Source organism: Neopsephotus bourkii, unplaced genomic scaffold (assembly GCF_033783945.1).
Source record: "Neopsephotus bourkii isolate Nb327-2 ecotype Australia unplaced genomic scaffold, CSIRO-AGI_Nbou_v1 NB_1328, whole genome shotgun sequence".
In the NCBI taxonomy this organism is placed as follows: Eukaryota; Metazoa; Chordata; class Aves; order Psittaciformes; family Psittacidae; genus Neopsephotus; species Neopsephotus bourkii.
The window spans coordinates 4,229,915-4,251,837 of record NW_026901808.1 but is presented as its reverse complement, the minus strand read 5'-3'; the positions used below and the strand labels follow the sequence as shown (position 1 = coordinate 4,251,837).

Below are 21,923 nucleotides of genomic sequence, written 5' to 3'. Positions count from 1 at the left end.
TGTGGCCACCTAAATCTGCATTAAGTCAAGTCCTGTATAGCAATGTTTCTTCTTTTATATTTTAGCATCCACAAAAACTCACAAAAATGAAATTACAGTTAAGGGAAAGTGGGAAAACAAATTAATTGAAATACATGCAAGTTACCTACAGATACATGAATTTCCCTCTGTAGCCTGTGTCACAAACTAACCACCACTGTCTTTACCTCTCAGATTCAAACTGTGAGAAATAAGGAAATATACAATTAACCTTAGCTCTGCCCTTGCTTACCTGTGGCCTGCCATATGTATTTTGCATTGTTATTGCAGGTAATATTGAAGAATCATGGGAAAAACACTTCACTTACTCCAGAGAAACACTCTTTATTTTTTTCTCCCTTTACTCACTGTATCTTTTTACCACTCTGCCCTGTCATGCACTCCTTTTGGAGATTGGCTGTCACAGATATTCCCAGTGGCTTTTGCAGAAGTAGAATGGAGTGAGTTAGACTGAGCTGTCATGTACTATAATTCTTTATTTTATGCTTTTCAGGTGGTTTCATTTTCCTTGAGTGAGATACAAGAGATACAAGGGAGAGTCTTAAATGTGCATTAACAAAGTTTTTTTGACAGAGAATGTGATTTCTTAATGTAGGAGCACATAGATTTTTATTTGATTTCTGCCATGCAGTGATATTTTCTATAAAATTGAAACATGTCATGTTTAAACTGTGAAACGCTGTGTAAAACACAGAATCCTCCAATAACAACAAAAGGACAAAGACACCCGCCCCCCAAAAAAAAAAGGAAATAAAAATTATATATACAAATAAACCACAAACCAACCAAATCTAAAAAAAAGAAAAAAAACAAAAAACAAACAAAGACTAAAACTGAATTAGGACTGTTGAGTGAGCCGAAGGCAGCACACATGCAAATATCTCACTCTGTGAAGAAGGCAAGCAGAACCCTTTAGAAGGGTGCTGAGGATGCGCCTAACTCTTCAGCATGACTGTCTCCAGAGAAGAATATATGTAACAGTGGGTTTAAATATATGAAAGGTTTCATCTTAAATTGCAAAATAATTTGCTGAACTATTTTGTCATGGTGATAATGCAAATGTCAAAATTCAAGCTATCATTTGGCATAGAAACAAGAGGCCAATCATGGTTTGTGTCTGTGCCCTGCAGTGATAAGCAATGTAATTTTTAACAGTGCAAACAATGGACTTTCAGATTTTGGTGCATAACCTTGACTGTCTTCCAGAAAAATATCATAAAAATGTCCTAAGGCTACAGATTATTATAGTCAGAATGAGTGTTGAATTCTCAGCACAATTACAAAGTTGTCCCATTTTGTCTCAGTTTTGCTTTTTTCAAATTATGTGTAATTTACTACACAATGATGAAAAAAATGCCTTTTTCTTTCCACCTGCAGTTCTGCAGATTTCATGTCTTATTATTCAAAGAACTGTTGATACAGATGTTATGCTCATAAAAATTCACATGCATACAGTGTTTCCTACAATGATCCCACATACTTTATGAGTATAATTAAGCCCTGCAGCACAGTTAAATTGCATTCAGATTTCATAAACAGGTAAACTGAGGCATTGCAGTCAGGACTTGCTTGAAATTACACCAATTTAATGACAACATTATTGGTGGAAGCTGGGCGATCTGATTGCCAATTGTTTGATCTGAATTATAAGAACATGCAGCCTCCATTAACCGAGACTGATTTCCACTACAGCCATGCTTCTTCATAACTTTGTGTTACAAGTGTTTCACTTGCATTCAGCTATAATGGTTGTTGACATTTATATTTCATCAGCTACCTCAGTTCCAAGTGCCTCTTTCATAGGATTTAGCCTTCCAAAGCCACATCATAAGCCCTTTTCTATGCTCTCACATTTTTCCCTTATTTTTGTCAATTGAGTTTGCACCCTGCTCTACAAAACCTCATCTCTATGACCCTGCAGTGCACTAAGCACGATTTAAAATGATTTGTTTCATTAGTGGCATTCTTCAAATCAAATGTACCTAATCCATGGTTCAGTCTACTAACAGGAAATAGGTTCAGTGAACAGGGATTTACGTAACAAAAGAAGTGCTAACTTAGGGAGTACTTTTAATACTTTGTTCATTGAAAAAAATGCTGACCTTCAGGTTTTTCTGACTTTAATGCTCTTGTGTTTCAGTTTGGATTTAACTGTAAATGAAAGCTTTCAAAAGCCATATAATCCATAGATCTCATATTTGCTGAAGCACAAGTTCCATTGTACATGAACGTTTTTTATTTCTTTGATTTTTTTTTTCTCCTGTAATTATCTCAGCTATGTTACTTCCAGGCAAGCTTATTTCTGTTGTCTGTTCTGCTGTGCAATTCTTAACAAAGATCCAACTGTCTATTTTATTTTGTATTTGTTTAATTTGGGGGTAGTGATTATAAACCCACCATCCATATTTATTTTTTTGTGGGGGAATGTTCCTCTTTTTTATGCTATCAGTACTTCAGCTATTGGGGTGTTGTAGGCTTAAGTGTTCTGCTTTGGCATGTGAGTATATAAAGATGCAGTCATCTTACTTGATAGATTTGGGGGGGTATTTTGTATGCACAGACTTTTAACTGTTTCCTGAGGCAGGAATCTCCTGTATTTCTGAGTAAGTTGTTTTTTCTCTTAGCTTTCCAGAGGTGGTGTGTGAAACTGTAATAATCTGCAGATCATTAAATTATCTCATCACCTCTCAAATTAGTTTAACTAACTGCACAATTCAGTGTTCCAGGGGAAAGACTAAAATCTACTGTCACCACCACCAGTGTTAGCTTGGCTGGCTTTCAGAATTCTTAATCTAATGGTAATACTCCAGAAAGAGACAAAGTTGGACTTCAGGGTCAAGGAATGAAAACAAGTAAGGGCAGTTATGCCAAATAGACTGTGTCTGGAAATTGTGACAGTCTGCGGGATGGATGTGCTCATTCAGTTTTGGTTTTTTTTTTTAGTTTTTTTCCTCAGGGAAGAACAATTCCACAATGATATTGATTAAAATCTATAGGTTCTAAAGCATCAAGGCCTTTTTACTGAGTAAAGGCATGCTGCTTCTATTCTTCCATTTTTAAATATAGTAAAATAACCTCTGACCCCAAACCTCAAATGACCTTGACCAGGTGAGCTATGGTTAAATTATTAATACCAGTGCATTTTGCAATAGTAGTATGCATGGTGATCAGATTTGAATGAAAATAGGGTTCTGGAGAAAGGAAGTGAAAAGAACCCACCCAGATGGTGAGCAAGAATTATATAATGTTATTTTGTACTCCTAGTAGATGGTAACTCCTCAAACCTATGGTGTAGCTCATCACTCATCTCTGACAATTCTGTTCCTTCCCTCTGGGATACTGATCTCATGAAATGAGATGCATAGGTGACAGTTTTAACCATGCACTAAACATGAAAGAAGTTCCTCCTGTTATATGCTGGTATATTGTAAATGCCATATTATGCCATATTGTGAATGCTCCATCCCTGGCAGTGTTCAAGGCCAGGTTGGGCAGAGCCTTGGGTGACATGGTTTAGTGTGAGGTTTCCCTACCCATGGCAGGGGGGTTGGAACTAGATGATCTTAAGGTCCTTTCCAACCCTAACTATTCTATGATTCTGTGAGTCCATATTTTGCTTGATCTTCTGAAAGAGAGGACAGAAGCAATCCAGCCACTCAGTATCTAGTTTTCAATTCAGGATGCACTTTATCTGATTGTAGCCTGGTTTGAAAGAAATGAGTTCTCAGTCATCTGTTTTTCCTATTGTGGTGAAATGCCAATAGTACTCAATAGGCTACCCTATCAGCAATAAGATCATCGTGTTGATTAAGCAACTCTTTCTTATCTAAGACTATCTGTAAAGTGGAATATTTTGCTATGACATGAAAAAGTTGACTAGCAGGAAAAGAGTGACAACACCTCAAGGCAGCATCTGCAGTACATCCCAGTACTGATGAATAACTGTTGTTCTTTATTCACAGTTAAAAATACTCTTAACATTCTGTATATGAAAACTGCTGCCTGTACCATCACTGGAATCAGATGAGATCTATTTGCAAGACAGAAATCCACAACTACCCTTAAGAATCCTTTAGGGAACATGAGACCAGCAGTCAAGATCTATAATCCAAGGTTTCAGCTCTCATTTAGGGGTAGCCATAAATAAGTTACTCTTGTATTCTTGTACTCTTCTGTTACAATTGAAAGTCCTTCAGTATTGTATTTTAATGCAGTAGCAAGCCAAGAAGATTTGCAATACAGTATTCTGTTTGTATTTTGTGCTTGCTAGGATAGAAAGAGTTTTTAGCAATACTCAAAAGTCTGCTCAAAAATGTTGTTATCAAATTGCATGTCAGAAAGTAAGCTAGCATTTGGTATGTGTGCTGAAGGGAAGGGCTGAATGGATATGCACTGAATTTTGGTATATGTAACCTCTGTTCACAAGAATTTTTCTTGCCAGTGGAGAACAGGTGCAGCAAGGTAAACTGTGATACTCAAAATCTTGACATGTATGTCAAAAATGGATTTCTCTTCATGTGAGAAGGTGTTCCACAGAATAAGGAAAAATAGAGTAGAGAAAAAGCAAGATTAGGCTCTTGGTGTTGAGTCTGACAACTGGATAAAGGTCTGACACTCTGGAGAATCAGCAGCTGCAGCTACCTGCCTACCTTATGAGGACACTGTAAACTCTGCTTGGAATGCCAGCTCGTAACTGTAAATCATAAAATTTCTGTATAAAGTACCTAAATTAAAGATTAAGCTCTTAGTATTATTACTGTGTTTTACATAGAGGAACTGCAGCTGATCATCTGTATTTTAACTGTTTCTTATGTTCCCGTGACATAGGATGTAAGACTTAGTAAATCTTAATTCTCTGTCATTCTGTACTAGGTCTTCTTATTGATACCATACACTATCCATTACCAGTCGCAACTTTTAACTCAAATTAGCAAAACACAGATAAATTATTTTTATTGGTTTGTAATATGAAGGAAAAAAAAGGTAGTGGGTGTCATTTACAGCAGAACTTTGTACCTTGTATTGCAGTTAAACATGATTGCATGTGAATTCAGAGATTTTAATTAACATCTTTACTTGGTCAATTTTCATCTGCCTGATGTGTGGCTGCTTAATTCTAGAATGTTTTTAGAAAATAACACTTGTGGTCTCATATGGAGAAACTGTGTTCTCATCGTAGTTATCAAAATTGATCATAGAGTAAGCATGTTTATTTGTGCCACTAGAGATGAAATATTATTTATGATGCTGTAACAGATTTGGTTTCCATGTGACATTCACTTTCAGTGCCTGTAGGGTGAGTGGCATTATTTGGTCTACTTTTGAATTTGAAGGTGTGGGATCTCAGTAATAATAATGGCACAATGAAGAGCTGTTGGCCTTGTAGCTCCCGTTGGGAGCATCCCAGTGGGGTGGCTTGCCTTCCTCTTTCACTGCATTGGAAGTAGGACCTATGATTTTGTGTCATTGTGGTGTCTCCCCAAGAAAAGGCTGCTTGTTCAAACCAATGGGCTTTGTAGAGTTCACCTCAGAAGCTTTTAAGTTTGTCTTCAGGGACTGACTGGAGCCAGCTGGACTGTTTCCCATTTGCCAGGTTATGCAGTGACCTATACGTAAGCCCTAACTGAGTTCTGAGTGATCCAGGTCAAGGCTGTAACTTGTTGATGGAGTTTGAATGTGACTGCCTTTGTGTACAGCTTTGACTTGGTCCTTCTTGTCTAAAGGATATGTTTCTCTTTTTTTAATTTCTCCCCCCCCCCCTTTTTTCTGTGTTTTTTTTTATTATTATTATTATTTATTTAAATATATGGGCTTCACCCTTCAGACCTCACACTTTACAATGCCTGATTTTTCCACCGTGTATTGAGAAGTACTATGACTGGAATAGATTTCTGGTAGAAGACACCTTGGAGCTAGTATAAACAGTTTTTCATAATGTTTCAAGTTTGACTGTTTTCATGTGAGGGTATTGTAAAGCACCCTTCATGGGTGTTTTGGTGGCTCTGAAGAAAGAGAGGCTACTTCTGATTCTTATTCTGATGGAGGCCATTGCTGAGGGTGCACTCTGAATTCCATGTAGCAGAGTAAACCTACAAAAGCCACAGTAATAAAAGATAGATGTGAAATATATTTTCAGAAGACATCTAGCTTTTAGAAAGAATGCTTCCATGCTGCCAAATCCACAAAAAAGGTAACTTATGAATCTTGTGGTTGAGCTCCAGAATGACCTGTTTATTCAGCTTTTCCTTATTTCCTCTACCCCATTGTATCTTCACAAAACTTGTAAAAGATTGATAGCCTGAAGATATCAATTGCACTATAAAAATAGTTTGGAATTGGCTGTTGTGCTCAAGCTTAGTAGGACAGACTGAAGGACACACAGACAAATGCATGTATGTGTATATATCAAGCACACGTCCACCTCTGCTCCCTTCTTGCTTCCCTTTCATAATGCCATCATAGAAACTTAATTTTCCTTAAGAAACCAACATGAAAATTTTCACTGAGTTACAACAATGAATCTGTACTGGCTTTTGGGAATCATTCTTGATTTATATCTGTCTGAGAGTTAATTAAACTCTGAGTCTCAATGAGATCATTTAGGTACATACCCTGCAAGGACATATCATGTGGCGTTGTACAGACGAGCAGTTCCAATGAACTGACTCGGATTATTGACCCTCGTCAGTTTTTGCGCAATCAGGTTTTTTGTTACAATTTCAAACTTTACTTGGTCTTTCACGCTTTGAAGAGAATCTGAATCATTCAAATGTGTTTAATACATTACAGAATATTAGAAACTACAACCTTATTTTTATGACTGTAGTGAGTTAATTTATATGACTACAATCACAATAATTTCTGATTCAGGGTTATTATAAACTAAGTTTTGTAAGAGTACACAGTGTAAAAGAATGCAGCATAACTGCATAGGTATTAAACTAATAAAAATATAATGCTTGATCCGATACTCCTATTGCATGTCCCATGATGATATTGGCAGTATTGAATATGAGGCAGCCTTGAGAAAATAAAAATGCAGTGAGTTTGAAGAAGGGAGAATATTTTGTTTCAGACAAATGGGGAAGTTGCTGCGACTGTAAATGTCACTATAAAAGAAAAAGGCAGTTTGGGGACGAGAAAGGGATGGATGGATCAGTCGTACAAGACCTGCAGGAGAATGGGGGCTTGTTTCACGTGAAAGTGCACAGCGGTGTTTGTTACCCCTGCCCGAGAGCGGCGGGCAGCAGGTGGTGGCTGCTCTCCAGGGTCCTGAACAGGGCAGGGAACCGGCGAACGGAACAGGCAGCAGCGGACAGATGCTTCTTGCATAGGTAACCTGGAGTGAATGAGACCTAAATTGGTGAAGACCTTTAAATATTACTTACAGTTATTTATAGGAAGTAAGAACATCCAATAATTTAATTATTTATTCATTCACTTATTTATTGGTGTTGGGATTGTGTTCTGTTTATCGTGGGCTTTTTCACTGCTGTTCGCATATGGAATGTGCATGTGTGTGTTTTTTGCATGCTCACACAGAAAATTTAGAAAAGAGTTTGACGTGTTCTGCTGACACAGGCTTCCCATTGTTGCATTCCTTGTGCATTAGATCTAATCAGTGATATGCTTCCATTCTGCTTTTTATACTGAGTTAATTCCTTCTTCCAGTGGGCAAGAACACTGCAGAGTTTTTCATTTACTTGTCATGGCAAGATTAGGAAGTCTATTGTTAATTATTATGGTTTCAATTCCCAACTCAGCTGCCTATGTCATATGTGCCATTGTGTGTGTGTGTTTGACTACTGATGACTAGATGGAATATTACTATGTACGCTATGAATATGAAGCTTTGTTTTTAGGCAGACTCTTCTAGGAAGAAGAAAATCAAAATGATACTGGAAAAGTCTTGTCAGTCTCATACACAACTATCTAATAACAGATTTAAATATGAAATTAAAATTACCAGGTTCATGTGTGCACATATGAAATAATTTATCTAATTCTTCAGACTGTTTTAAAATGTGCATAATACTCAAAGAGATGCCTTTTAAAACAGCATATAAATACAAAAATGGATACTATTAATAATAATACTAGCACATTTTCATTAACTGGAAAATGCTGAAATGCTGAAAAAAAATAGAACAACAGAAAGCAAGGAATTAAAATAATTAAATAGTATCTAATCCATCAAGTTTCTATCATACCTCGTACTTAGATGCAATATTTTAATATATATTTTGAGTAATTTCATTACAGCTCTTTGTTAGTAGAAGCTACTGAGTCAAACAAACAAAAAGGCCAGAATTTCAGTTTAAACTCCTAGCCTGTAGGGGTCCCAGTGAGTTCTCCACACTGGGAGGTTTCAAGTGGGCTGATGAGAGCTCAGCGAACACAGAGATGAGCAAAGCTGTAGTAACTTGGAAGCACAGTGCAGTATTCTTAGTGTAAGAAGGCTCAGTCTTGAGCCTTGTTATTTAATAATATTATATCTATCCCTCCTGCAAATTTAAATTTTATTGTTCTTTCTTCTTCATTTCTGCTAGTGATGGGATCAGTATTGCACACAGGATTGAGTAATGTTTGCTAATGTGTAATTTAGCTTTTTGCAAAGCAGGTTTAAATAAACTAGAGTAAAACCACAGTCATGTCCTTATTAATGCTGATGAAACCACAGTGGTTTTTCAAATTTACACCTTAGTTGTCCTCAGAGGTCAGGAAATTACTTTTCTCCATGAAAAAAAAATCACTAATCAAAACTTGTTATGTTTGACTAACAAAGAACAAACATGTAAAAATATATTAAAAAAAAAAAGGCAGAATTTGCAAATTCTTTGGCCAGTTTTAACTGATTTAGTTCATTTGTTTTGCAACATACGGAATTCTGCTTTTAAGAGAAGCATTTGTTGCCTTTACAGTTTCATCTCTTAAATCAGATAAAAGAGGGCTAGGAAGCAGTCAGAAAGATAGGTTTAGGGTTTCTTTTCATTTATTTATTTTCACATACCTTAAACAGTTTAAATTTCAGGGAGATTCTTTGAAAAATGCTCTATGTATTTTCTCATGTGAACAAATGGATTTCCCCCTCACCTTCTTGGATGAAGGATAGTTTTACATAATTCCTAAAATGGCACTTTTTTCCAGTTCTAGGTAGGGAGACTGTCAACACATGGGCAAAGTCACAGATGTAGAAGGACATTCCAGAAGTAGCTGTAAAGAAAGTAGGTCACATGCTGTATACTTAGACCAGGTAGAGCGTTCATTTTTGCAGGTAGTGCCACAAGAGTTGTGTGATTATGCTCATGTTTAATAAAGAATATGGCATCTTTGTACAATACTTATTCTCTGGGAAGAAGGGGAAGAGGTCTTGTAATAAGGAAGTCTGCAGAGTGAGTCAATCAAGTGCCATCTGAAGATGTCCACACTGAATAAACCAGTAACTGTGGCTACCCCCATTGTAATCCAATTAAATTACACTGAATCCCAACAGGGGAAAGCAGTAGGGGCACGGATCTTCCTTGTCATTCTACCATAGACCATCCTACTTACACTGGAAACTAATTAAAAACTTACTTATCCAAAATAGCACACTTAATGACCACACTGTCTGGCAAGGACTGTAATTACCTTCTTCTCATCATGGACTTGTACAGGCGTTAGTACAATCTCAGGGAGAAACAGTTGAACTATCCCAAGAAAGTTAAGCTAATATCCTCCAAAACATAACCAGATACCTTCTTGGGTTTTTTTTCCCCATCATTACCCACCTGTTCCTGCAAAAGTTATTATAAAGACTACTGTGCTTAGTAGTTAAAGACATTCAGTCTTGTCTGAGCCACACACCAGAGAACTGACTGGCAAATGAGCTGCCAGGAATTTTTGTAAAAGACTGGCTGAAAGTTACGTATTCCATCCCCCAAACCCTTTACAAATTGAATTGTATTGAATTGAACCTTCCACAGATTTTGTACAAAGCAATGATTTTGCCATTTCATAGATGTAATGCGATGAGTATGTAGAGATTAACAACAGCACTGAAGACAGCTTAGATACAGAAGTCAGTTATTTGCATTGTAGCTGTATTGTATTACTCTGAGAGATACATACGATTTCCTTTTTGTGAGACTGATAGGAATTGCCCAGAGCAGATCATGCAGATCATCTATACACATTTATAGATGGCAAAGTAAAGAATAAAATCTTCCTCTCATCTATCCAGGTTAGCAAAACATTTTTCCTGGCTCTTGATTCTAGCCAGGATATTGGTATTGAATCCTGGCTTCACAAAAACTACTATGAGATATTTTAATGGCTACCCGCAGTCCAAACTCTCATTTTTGTATTGTTAAGAGGTTTCCTGTAGCACAGTCTCCTGAAGGAGCAAATAAGGGTCTGCTGCTGACATCAGTGTTGAATGGTATCTATCCATTCAATATCTATTTCACTCAGTTTCTTCAGTAGTATCCAAGAGCTGATATCACTCCTGTATCACTTCCTTAAGGAAAAACAGCATGGACATTATAGCAGGCTGGATGGTGAATTTATTCCATACTCACAAAGGAATTTTGTTTCTTCTATTTTCATATTTCATCTGTTTTTTTGAAGCAGGGAAAGTTTCCACAGTATCTTCCTGTGGCTTCCCATAATTTGACAAGAAAATGCCAGGAGCTCCGAAGGGTATTTGTATTAACCTTGCTCATCAGCTCTCAGTTCTTTATGTCTGTTTTAAAGTCAAAGATAATGACTAATTCATTCCACAGAGACACCTGCATTAAATGCTTTCTCTAGCAGGGGTCAAAGCCTATACATGTCAAATCGCTTATCTGTAATATCACTGGAGTAGGACCACATCTTTACCTACCTCCTTTCTCCTTCCTCTTGGCAGTCTTTGTCCTATGAGCACAAAGGACTGTAGGTACATCCAAAACTCAAACCAAATCCACCCTAAAATTATTAACCTTAGCAATTATAGCTTATGAGATTTCTGAAGGTGCAAGATACTTAAAATGCTGTCAGTGCTAATTTTGTATTGGTCTTCTCCATTGTATAAATTGTGTAACTTGTATGCACTTGTACATTTTCTTTCATCAGTAATATTAACACAAAGAATCTGAAGTTAACAGTGTTCTGTCTTCTTTTGAAACAGACTTGCAAATTCTACATCTGAAGAGTAATGGAAAAGGAAACTACTCATGGCCGTTTGCCACACAAATTCAAAAAGACTTCATAAATACTCTTACATGACATGCCCATTTTCCTACTGATTGGACTTAGTTTCATTGTTAAGTATACACCTTTTTGACCTGCATATAAATGAACTGTAAGAAAAAAAAAAAAAAAAAGAGCAATCTAGTTCTATGGCTTGTTTTAGGAATAGATGCAGCTTTAAGGCAGCTGTGTATTATAAATAAAAAAGGGGGAGCGTATTGTTATTTTCTGTTGATATATACATGTTTTTACTGGTTTGAAATTAACATTGCGAATATCGGGACTATTTTTACAACAAAGTAGACCATTAATTTCTTTTCATCATGCCTCAATGATTTGATCATGTATGTGTTGTTGAAATTAAGGCTCTAATTTTTAAAAAGTATAATTTAAAAACAGTGAATCTGCCAGGAACCTTTCAAATTCTTCTCAAAGGATTGCAGGTGTTAAAGTTAACGGTTAAAAAATATGGTATTTATTTCTTGAGTAAAGTATGAGTTTGTGCAGATTTTTAGACTTTACTGAACACAGTTTCCAAAACATAATTGTTATCTGCATGAATGAGACAGGTTTTCATCCATATTTATTACATGAGTTTGGTTGATCATGTGGAGATGTCTGTATATATATCTATAAATATCAATGTGTATATATACACACGGCCTTTAGATGGAAGTTAATCCTCCGTTTTCTTCTATTGGATTAGGCCTATACTTATTACTGCATCAACACGGACATTTGGAATGTCTTGTTCCTGTCGATTTGCATGGCAGCCTGAAGACTATAAAAGGAAGTCTAAAATCATTGCTTTATTTCTTAGAAATTAAATGACTGAGAATCATAATCCGTATTTAGCACTAGATGGGTGACCACAGCATTTCATTATTTAATATCTGTAGTTGCTCTGCTTTGCTAAACTGAACATTTTTGGTGCCTGTAATTAGTATGTATAAGATGTGATACTCTTGCTAATCAAGAAACTCATCACTTTTCATGGGAGTCCTGTGCACAGAGTAACACAACTGCATGCTAGTAGTTGACTTGGAAATTATGGAGCATCCCCATGATTTACACAGTATTGTAACTACTATAAGTGGCTGACAGAATAACGATGTCTATTTGCCTTTTCAGCAGTTATAATTTAGGCCTGTTTCCTTACTCTAAAAACAAGGTTTATGTTGACTTTATAATAATAAAAGACTGTTGCTTATATGCAGGTTAGAAAACACCAATATGTATGCAATTCTGTGTTGAGTTCTGAAGAAATTAGAGTAAGAAATGTCATTTAGCTCTTCCTCCTATTCTCTTCAGATGATTTTCTCAGCTAACTCTCTTCAGTTTAACCCATTATAGCCAATATATGTTATTACCCTTCTTTCACTATTGCTGCTTCAGTAGGGTGAAGGAGAAAAACTATTAGTAGAGTAATTACCCATGGATTTACAGTCTCAAAAACCTGGACATTTCCACTTACATCCAGAAACTTAGATGAACATGGTGGAACTGTCTGGTCCTTTTGGCTTATCTTGGTTCCTATGGCCTTCATTGTTGGGATCATCAAAAAGGTGTTCCAGTGTTAAGTGTGCAAGGCATTAAATATTTTTCTGCAAGGATATGCTTACCTTGGCATGGCAAGAGTTCCACTTCTGAATTTTTTTTTAGCATGTAATTAAAGGAAATCTAGCACAGGCAAATTTTCCGTGTTTTTTCTTTTTGTTTGTTTGGTTTTGGTGGTTTTTTTTGTTGTTGGTTTTTTTTTGTTGGTTTTTTTGTGTGTGTGTGTTTGGTTGGTTGGTTTTGGGTTGATTTTGGGGGGCTTTTTTACCTTTTTTTTTCCCCTAGGAAGACTGGTTTGAAAGAATGTGATATATTACAGTCAAGAGAATTTCATCAGCTCCTTGGAATCAGTTTTGGCTTCTGCTGAAAGCTTGTGGACTATGGCAGAAACTTTGACCATGATAAGAATGATGTGAAAGACTACTACTGCAACATCACTGCAAAGCATGTGTCAAGAGTTAAAAACTCTGAAAGTCAGCGCAAGAGAGTGTTGGTAGTATGAATCTCATAGGGATTGCCTAGTAATATAGTGCAGATGATCCATGATAGCTTGTAAACCTCTTTTCCTCAGCATCCTAAAACAAATTCAGGTTGCTCCTTTGTGTGCTTTGCTTCCAAAACATGGAAATCTGTGTTCTGTGCATAGTGCCAGAGGGACTGCAGGTCTGTGGACAGACCTGCAATTCATATGAGATGGGAAACTGGCTATTTATAATATTGTTGGAAACACTGGGAAACATTTAGAAGCACCTGTGCTGTCCAATTGGGGTTTCTGGCTTTAACTTAAGTCATTAAGAATATGGTCCATAGGGGGCTTAGATTTTTCTTGGAATAAGTGATATATCACATTTACACATCTAAAGTTTCTCAGAAAAGACTGATTAAATGTGGATACCTTGTCTACCTTTAGTGCCTTGTTAACATTTCAAAATGAATGCAAAGGCGATGCATTGGGTGAAATTCTGGACTTACTAAACCTGATAGAACAGACAACTGGGGTTAAAAAATTCAGTGTTTTGTCAGAACTTACAGTCTTTGCTTCTTATACTTTATTACTTTTGCAACAATATTTGTGTATTTCTGGAAACTTGGCAATAACTGGGACTCTGACAGAACCTCAGGTTACAGTTTCGTTCTTTCAGTCTTTCAGAGTGTAAGCTCCAAAGCCCTGCACAGTGTGATAGCTTTCATCAGAGTAATCCCAAGGAATGAGGCCATTGGATAAGCCACAGTTCAGAAAGTGTATATGTAATGGCCCCTGTGTCAACAATGTTTTCTATGACAGTGTAGTGATGTTAATAAAGAACTGATTCCAGTTGGGTATTGGTCCATTTGCTGTTGAGATATTAAATATGGCTTCAGCATAAATATTTAAAGATCACATTGTTAAAAAAATAGAGTTGGGAGGAAGCTGTAAAGGAACCTACAGAACCAGCAGAGCTTCTATGATAATATGAAAAATAATGATGTTTCCTTAGGAATAAGCCCCTACTTCTAAATATTTAGGTGTGTGTGGTTATTACCACTGGAAAGTTTAATTAACGTGTCTTTGCACTCTGCCTGCCTTTGGGGATTGCCTGGGGAGAACCGGGGAGCAGCAGAACGTCTCATGCTCTCCTCAGAGCTCTGTTTTCCTCCCGGCTTTGTAACGTAAACGGCGAGTTTGAGAGCCACGGCGGATTCGTGCGCTCCATCCCCGAGCATCCCTCCTGCTTTCCCAGGAAGATCACCTGACCGCCTCCGAAGCTGCCCCTCTCGCCGGGAGGGCGCTGGGCAGGGCTGGGCGGCGGCGGAGGCAGCGCCGGGGAGCGGGAGCGCTGGCGGAGCCGCGGCTCCAGCCCCGCCGAGGAGGGAAAACAAAAGAGCTCGGCTGCAGTTTTGTGTTGCGGTGTCGGGCTCAAGCGGAAGATTCCAGACATCCGTGCCGAAAAATCAAAGCACGGCTGAGGCTACGTCTGCCGGGAGGGGATTTTCTGCCCCCAGAATGGGCTGGATCCGTACAGGTGGTTTGCAGATCATGAGAAGACAGACGGGCTGAGAGCCATGGAAAGGTGGGAAAAGACTCTGCCTCTCTTTCTTGCCTTTTTATTTTTTCCTTCTTTCTCCCCCCTCTCTCTGTTGATTTGCAAAGCTGGGACCTGAGATGGGGTCAGTTAAAGAGATTAGATGGGTTTTAATCCCACGAAACAAAATCAGTATTGGAGGCACTACTGTGTTCAGCCAGATGTTGAATCCAAACTTGGGCTGAGGAAGACTTGGCTTTGCGCGGTTCTGGTGTTGCTTTTGATGTTGTCTTTGTTTATAATAGTTCCTGTAGGAAATACCATGCCTTTTAAGACAAGCTGCATGCTTCTTTCACAAATTGTCGGATTACTGCTCTGGTGCTGGTAGGGTTTTACCAGGGAAACTGCAAAAGAAGGCTTTGGTTATGATGTTTATGGAAATAAAAAGAGCTGTTGACTTTGAATTTCTTGTGATGAGGGCATGGTTAGAAGTTGAGCTGTGACTGTTGTTGTACATTGTCTGAATGGTAACAATGGGCAGTTCGAGTAGAGCAAGTTTGAATGGTGTTTCTCCAGCAATTCCAAAGGCATTTCCCTCTTACGATCTTTGGCTTTTCGCTGAAGGCAAGGAATGGGATTTTTTCTTTTATTTTGGGGATTATCCTTAGGAAGAAGCCAACAGGATTTTTAAAAAAGATTGAAATACAGAAGCAGATCAGTGTTTTTATTTGAATGGTGGTTGTTAAAACTAGCATGCCTAAACATCTAAAACAAATCACAGCAATTTCTCATTTCTCTTCCTGGGCAGATGCATTTCTTTTGTTCCTGAAGATTTTTCCTTGCCTTTTCAGAACAAAAGGCATTTGCTTTTTTTTTTTTTTTTTTTTTTTTTTCAGAAGCAGCAACAGAGTTATGTACAAATTAGCAATTTTGCACAGGTTAATGCTCTGCTTCATTCTGAAGTAAACTGCCTTAAGGTATTAGGAGGAGAGGGGGGAGGCAAACAGGGGGGAAGCTTGACCGATGTCCAAGAAATATTGTATTCAGATGGATTTAAATCGCATAGAGAATCATACATTTATCTGTAGCTGGATTTCAGCTCCATGTCATGCAAAATCTGCAGACCATGGCAGGGAGATTCTTAGCAACCAATAAATCAGATTTGTAATGGGCCTTTAAAATTTGTCTGTGAGGGGTGACTGCCTGGGTCCCCTTTGGCCAAATTAAGATGCAATCTGACAGTACAGCAGCATCTGTGTGCTGACATTTTCTCATGGACCTAGTGAAAAATGGCTCCATATCTCTTCTTCAGCCCCCCAAAGGCTGTTTCTGAGTAGACATGCATTTTCCTCCTGTACTGTTGTTTGTTCTAATCACCATTCGCTCTGATAATAACTGACTGGCTTGTTTTGCTTTGCTTTTGACTGTTTGACTAGCTGAGGGGCTGTAGTGGGCAGTGGTTGCTGTACCTGAAATCAGAACCTCGCGCCACTACTACTGCTCACTAAAGAAAGAAAATGATGAAAAGACATGTTTGTTGCAAGTGAGTTGTGTAAATGCTGCTAATAAAGCAGCTTCTCCCACACTGCTGGAATTAGGAAAGTGGGTTGAAAAACGTGTGTCTTAGATAATGTGCCACCCACAATACAGGTGAAAAAGAAATGCCAGACAGTAGGGAGTGCAGCTGATAGGTGAAACTGGAAATCCTAAAGAAAAGGCACAGGAATAAATTCCTCAAAGGCCAGAAGCACAGCTGTCGGTACAAGTGTTTGTTTATCCAAGGGAGAAGTTCACATTCAGGTACTCCCCAAGCAGGGGAGGAGGAGGGAGGAAGACACTCCTTTAATTGTACTACAACTATTGTTGGCAAGAGCTTCATATGGAATGCGCATTCAGCCTCACACCGCAGCTCTACCTTAACATTCCTCAGCCCAAGGTGCAGCTCAGGGGTGTGAGCAGCCTCCATCTGTGCATGTGTGGGGTGGGTACAGGGGAGTGAGGAAGGGACTCGTGTCCCCGTAGTGACCTGTGCCCAGGGATTCATGGGGCGGCAGGGAAGTTTGCTCTGGTGGGAAACATTTCTTTACGTGTTCCCTGAGATAAGGTGGCTCCATAGCACAAAAGTAGGGCAAGTGGGAAGCAGAAGGATGACTGTGTGAAGTTGTGAGTAGTACGGATCCTCCACATCAAGTGTGGCCAGGGATATTTTTGTGACTGCTTAATAGTGCTTATGGAGGGTTTTGAAAAATCATTGTGTTTACTGGACTCCTGTACTTTTACTCCAATTTAAGGTAATAGTTTCTCTGTATTACAAATATGATTTTCAGCAGGAAAGGAATAACTTTAAAAGCTTCCCGCATAGAAAACAAACACTATAAATACGCCATTTACCCATTGCAAGAGGCATTATGTCTTGTTCAGTGATTAGAAAGCATGTTGTATAGCCCCAAATGTTACTTGCTATACTTGTTACAGTCTTTTTAGATTAATTTTCATAGACCTAAATGCTTGGAGTTACGGTACGAAATTCTGTTACTGATGGAGAGAAGTGAAAATGGAACTTTAACACCGCATGCAGATCCCATTACTGCTTTTGTGCAGGTAGATAATTTGACTGTAGTAAACAGTTTGCTTCATGGAAAGTGAAACAATTGCACTGTGGGAATGTAAAAAGCAGACCAAACATTTTGCAAACCATCAGACAAGCAGAAATGTCGATGAGTGGCACTCAAAATTGAGTTAAAATGCTTTGAGTGACAGAAAGATTCCAGATGTCTGATTCACATTGACCATAGTCATAAAACAAGGGAATGCAACTGCAGTTTTAGAAGCTAAACCAAATTGGGCTGTTTTCCAGATGTGCATGTACATAATCAGAAAGAACGGGAGTCTAATACTGAATAGGAACAAATTAGATCTCAGAACTTAACTGGACACATTCAAATAAACTAGATTGGAGATTCACCACAGGCAGAAAAGTTTATAGAAGCAATGAAATGAGCAGACTTAACCCAAACGAAGCACACACATCCAACTAGCAGCACTGTCTATCAATGGTGTGATTATTAAGTACAACATCGTTTAAAGTGGGCTTTAATAGAAAAAATCAGGTTTAAGAAATAAAACAAGACTTTTAACATTTGTTTTCATTTCAAAAATAAAACTGCTCAGGGACTTTGCTTGAAAATACAGGTTTTCTCAGGGCACAGCACTGACACACTGGACCTCTGTAAAGGGGGAGGGGAAAACAAAGATAGGAATAAAATGGTGGTGCTCTGAAAAGTTCTCACCATCACTTTCTACAAACTGTGTAAATACATTCTGTGGTTAAATGTAAAGGTCAGGGTCATCTTCTTGTTGTGATGTACATAACATAATAAGAATTAAGTAGAATAATATATAATGTCTAAAAAGACTGAGACACAAAATACTGACGTCTGAGAAAATTATATTTACATTGAAGCAGTCCAAGTAGCGATCATCAGTGTTCCAGCTGATAGACTCAGCAAACAGCCCACCTATTTCCCATTTCAGCAGCAAATGCCTATACAGAAACCATCATCCCCTCACTGCAAAGTAAGCTTAAGAATATTAAAAGAATATAAAAAAATACAGTATTCCTGGTTGCCCTAATGCAACCAGTTTAAATCAAGTTTGTTGTAAATGATATTACTGTAACAGAGCAGATTGGAGCCCATAGTGTCAAGGAAAGAGTATGGTCATCAGAATTTACTTCCTATTTTAAAATACAAACATCCCACCTATCCTTCTGTCCCAGCTATCCCACATGTATATAGTGCATTCCAGATCCATGCATCTTCATTTCTAGCACCAGGTAAAAATTACAGAGGCACATCTATCTCTTGTCACTGTTACAACAGATTTCTAACTACACTGTGCTTTAGGATAAAGAGGAAACTGATTCTTGTCGTGACCCTTGGTGTTTATGTACACAGCATACCCATGTATTAGTGACTGTCCATTGTTTTGTAGAAAATTAAACACAGACAGTAGGGTTAGCTGAAAACTCTGCTGGCTGGATTTGCTCTTTCTCTGAGCATGGATGGTTAGGTTGACTTTTTCAGTTGAAGGAAAAAAACTAGTCTCATCTGGAAAGGTGCAAGATACTTCTGACCTGACCTTACCATCTTTTCCCTGTCTCCCTTCTAATTTGTTTTTCTCCTCTCATACTTTTTTCTGTAACCATCTTCAGATTGCTTTATTTATGTAAACCTTCCCAGAATTGACCTTGACAACCACCTATGACTTTCCCCTCCTGCCCCAGCTCCATGTTTTGGGACAGTGAGAAATACTTCCTGACACCTCGCCTTTCTTTGGTCCAGGGGAAGTCAGAATTTGATTCTGCAGGAGTAGGTTGTACAGATGTGCATATCCAGATGCCTACAGAACAAGATACTCTTGATCTCATCAGTCTCTCTAGTACAAAAAGGAAATTATTTTTCATCTCAACATTAGTCATAACTACTTAAGCAATACTCTCATGGTTAAAACTGCTGAAGCAGTGGCTTTCTCAGGACACTTTGATCATCTGAATCTGTATCCTGAATACCTATATCATCATATGAATGGTCCTAAAGGAGAGTGAGGTTTAGGGCTCAGCTCTCTTGAAATTGGTGCCAAGTTTCACTCTTAGATAAGACAAGAGAACATTTAGCGGAGAAAAGAAAAAAGCTGATCTTTCGGAGGGGCTCAGGTTAAATACATTTTCGCACTTTCCTGGCAAAGAAAACAAGCAAATAGGATTGACAGTGGGTGATCACTGAACCTCTAAAGCCCCTAACTGTTGTGCAGTATAAAGATGTGAACAAAAAAAAAAATGCCTGGGAAAAATTCTTTAATCTGAAGGTATTAGGAGTTAAGTCTTCACAGCCATTACAATCCCCATTGACAAAAATGCTCACAACCCAGAGGTGATGGAATACAAATGGTCATGGATGTGGGAAGCATTGCAATAGAGAGCACATCACAATAAAAGCTCTCTTTCTCAGTTATCCTTTCCATTCCAGTCAAATAAATAAATTACGGTGATGTACAGTGTGAAAAATTAGTGCAGCTAGAGTGCTTTTCTGATGACGGAGATGACATAAGTTATAAAGGCCTGTTCTAGGCAATAGAAAGTAAAGATTGCTGAAAGTTAATAAAGATCTAGGAACTCTTGGGGTCTGGATTGATTCAGGCATACTAATTGGATATGGATTGCTTCACTCCTGACTTGGTCATCCTCTGAGAAGCCTGCACTGATGGGAGCACAGAACCATGACAGTCCTCTGCTGCAAATGCTCTCCATCTGACTGCTCCAAAGGTCCTGGCTTAAATCTTCAGGAATGCTCATGAGGTTGGCCAAAGTTGTTGGAGTAATTGTACCCATCTCTGTGAACTGTGACAGCAGAAGCCATGATGAGTCCATGATGAAACTTTGGTAAGCAAAGCCTCTGCAGGGACAGGACTTTCAGGACAGAGTTCCCTTTTGTCCAAGGAATTTTCACCTTTGCAGTGAGGTTCTTAACAGAAATTCTAAAAGGTAACTTGGCATCACCCTGTAATTCTGTGCAGTCAGAATCCAGCAATTTGTACTTTAACAATGCTGTAATCTAACCTAAAGAGGAGGGAGGAACAGTGTCTTTCTTGCTAATTAAGGTTCCCCATCAAATGGTTGGGATTAAGTGGATCTAAAAGCAAGGAGAGTCCTTAAAAAGGACACCAGCTTTCTGGAGTACTCTGAAAATCTAGAACATCTGAGGAGGGTTGCAGAAGGCTGAATAAAAGAGCTTGGTCAGTTCATAATTGTTCACTGACTTGGGCAATGGGAAGCGCATGTGCCCCTGTGTTCAGAGCTCTGAAGCTCCTGAATGACAGAGGACAACACTCTTGTCTTGATGTTTCTTGTTCAGATGGTGCAATAGAAAGAGGTTTGGGGAAACAGAAGTGGAGAGATAGTGGAAAAGTTGGTATCTCTGCATTATTTGCTTTTATAGCCTTGCACCCCAGAAATCCAAAAATCTGTATGGGATGGGTGGTAGCCATCTCTTAGATATCAGTAAGAGGATTGCGCTGCACAAAGGGAAGCAATAACTCAAATTTCTTTCCTAGCTTTTGCATTGCTGTATTTTAAAACCTGGAATATCTGAGGGGATGGTCTGTTCCCATCACCTCTCATTCTGTCGTTGCAGCTATCAAATAGTGTTTTCAAACCAGTTGCAGTGACGTAACCATCCTAGAACACCCACCTAGACACCTATGAGAAAATCCTTCTGGAAAAGGAGGAGCTGACAGGGAGCTGTATACTGTTGTTCGTTTTTTTTTCCTTCTGCAGATTCAGCAGGTGCTATATATTATCCTTTACAACCTTCAGCCATTGGGAGCTAGGACACTGTAATTATGTTCGCTGTCTGTGGAAGTTACTGCATATTACTGTGTGAAATATGAGCTCTGCTTGGGATTCAAAACTAAACTGAGGAAGCATGTTTGCTGCTGCTTTCATACCAACAAAATAATGGTTGTTAATTTACAGTAATAAATGCTCTCTGCCCTTTACGTGGTGAAACCTATACCTTGCTGATACAGAAAAAAAGCCAAATTCCCAGTGCTGATAGTTTACTTCCACAATAATATTTTATATTTATGTAGCTCCTTTTACTAAAAGTTGTAGGGGCTCACTCCATAAGTCTGTGAGGCTGAGACATAGAACGTACGCCACCGTTCCTATGCAGAGGTAACTTTAAGTCATCGCTGTGGGTAGAGTCAGGATCTCACAGACCTTCCTAAAAATTTGCCTTAATCACTCATTGCTCTTGAATTTGTAGATTGGTCTTTAAGTACCTGGTCCTTGTTCCCACAATGACTTAGTAGCACGGAAGAAAAGTTGGGTTTTCTAGCTCCTTCAGGCTCTACTTTTGCAGCCTCATCTACATAAGCATTGCCTTCTGTGAGGTTGCACCACTTTCTGACAAAAAAATACGTAGCCTTTTTTTTTATCTCACTCTGTTCTTTCTGAAATTATTCAGAGGAACTGAGATATGGTGGGTACCTCGAGCACTATTCCATTAGGATAAAGAATGTATGCTGACTATTGTGTTTAGAAGAACATTCCAA

At 38.4% G+C, this 21,923-nt stretch overlaps 1 protein-coding gene across 15 annotated transcripts in view; it reads left to right on the top strand.

Annotated features, from left to right (window-relative positions):
- The window catches only part of MAGI2 (membrane associated guanylate kinase, WW and PDZ domain containing 2), a 728,751-nt gene that overhangs the window by 318,277 nt on the left and 388,551 nt on the right, over window positions 1-21,923 (top strand). Inside the window, exon 1 of one of the 15 annotated variants that reach the window (XM_061366358.1) lies at window positions 14,450-14,858. The exons of the other annotated variants lie outside the window; for them this stretch is intronic. The gene's annotated coding sequence lies outside the window, so the exon portion shown is untranslated. Of the gene's footprint in view, window positions 1-14,449; window positions 14,859-21,923 lie in introns of those variants that run through there. 15 annotated transcript variants of the gene reach the window in all.